The sequence below is a fragment of the Malus domestica genome, chromosome 07, assembly GCF_042453785.1.
Source record: "Malus domestica chromosome 07, GDT2T_hap1".
Taxonomy (NCBI): Eukaryota; Viridiplantae; Streptophyta; class Magnoliopsida; order Rosales; family Rosaceae; genus Malus; species Malus domestica.
In genome coordinates, this window is record NC_091667.1 from 15,187,407 (window position 1) to 15,189,488 (window position 2,082).

The window sequence follows — 2,082 nt, forward strand, 5'->3', positions numbered from 1 at the left end:
AAAGCCGAATTTGATATTGAACTTCGCTAAGTTAGCAGCCTTGTCTTCAGGCTCTAGAACCCGAAGGCCGAGACAAGTTCCTTCCTCGGCCGCAATCGCGAGATTCAGAAGTTAGCAGTGCACCCAACTCAATATCAACAAATTTTACTCCTCGGCCGAGCTCGGCTGACGAGTTGGCACCCCCCGCATACAACCGAATGACGTAGTTAACTTACTAATTACTCGGCCTGCACGCCACGTAGGCTTGGTAGTTTTTAGGGTCAACAGCTGGTAATAAGTATTTTGTCACATTTATAGATGATTGTTCGAAGTATTGTTATATTTGATAAAGACTAAGGATGAAATATTTGGTAAATTCAAGATTTACAAAATAGAAGTGGAAAATCAATTAGAGAAAAGGATAAAGAGACTTAGGTCTGATAGAGGTGGTGAGTACACTCTTACCGATCTTAGTGTTTTTTGTGAAGAGCATGGTCAATACAATGCTTTTGAGTTCTGGATTACCGGAAAATTTGTGGGGGAAGCAATTTTGACTGCATGTTTTATATTAAATAGAGTAACCATTAAAAACAATACTACTACTCCATATGAAATTTGGAAAAAGAGAACACCAAATCTCCAAGTCTTGAAAGTGTGGGGGTGTTTGGCTAAAGTTGCAATCCCAGAACCTAAGAAAAAGAAGATAGGACCTAAAACCGTGGATACTGTGTTCTTAGGTTATGCTCATAATAGTAGTGCCAATAGATTTCTAGTCATCAACTTTGAAATAAATGAAATTTTGAATAACACTATATTGGAGTCTAGAGATGCAATATATTTTGAAGACATATTTCCTTTCAAGACTAGAATGCAAAAGCAAGTGGTAGATAGATCATGCTCTAGTACTGACAAAGCCTCCACAAGTATTAGCCATCAAGTTACAATTGAAGAAGAACCTCTAGCTGAACTTAGAAGGAGTAAGAGACCTAGAGTGGAGAAGAACTTTGGTGATGATTTTTATACGTTTCTAATTGAATGTGATCCAACAACATATAAGGAAGCCATGATCTCCGTCGATGCTCCATTTTGGAAAGAAGCTATAAATAGTGAAGTTGAGTCTACTTTCCAAAACAACACTTGGGAGTTAACGGATTTACAATTTGGTACTACACCAATTGGTTGTAAGTGGGTATTTAGGAAGAAACTGAAGCCTGATGGAAGTATAGACAAGTACAAAGCTAGGCTAGTAGCCAAGGGATTCACTCAAAAGAAAGGAATTGATTATTTTGACACCTACTCTCCTGTGTCTAGGATTACCACAATTAGGATCCTTGTAGCGTTAGCTTCAATACACAATTTAGTAGTACATCAAATGGATGTTAAAACAGCATTTTTGAATGGAGACTTAGATAAAAAAATTTACATGGAGCAACCCGAAGGATTTATAGTGAAAGGCCAAGAACATAAAGTGTGTAAGTTGGTTAAATCGTTATATGGACTCAAGCAAGCTCCTAAGCAATGGCATGAGAAGTTTGACAAAGTCATTTTAGAATATGATTTTGAAATTAATCAGCATGAAAAGTGTGTCTACTATAAGGAATGCAATGGACATTGTGTTATTTTATGTCTTTACGTTGATGATATATTATTATTTGGAACAAGTTTGGAAATTGTGAAAGATGTTAAGTCTTATCTATCAAAGAGATTTGATATGAAGGATCTAGGAGAAGCCAATATTATTTTGGGAATGAAAGTAGAAAGAACACAAGCAGGTTTTATTATAAACCAAGCAAGTCCAATTGAGAAAATGCTTAAGAAATTCAATTTTTTTCAATTGTAATCCTGTCTCGACACCATATGAACCAAGTGCGTGCTTACTTTAAAATAGTGGTGAACCCGTGTGTCAACTCGAGTATTCTCAAATGATTGGGTCTTTGATGTATATAGCAAATAAAACTAGACCCGATATAGCTTATGCGGTTGGAAGGCTAAGTAGATACACTCATAATCCAAGTAAAGAACATTGGAATGCTTTAAGGCGAGTGTTTAAGTATCTAAGAGGAACTATGGATTATTCTATACACTATAAAGGATTTCGTTATG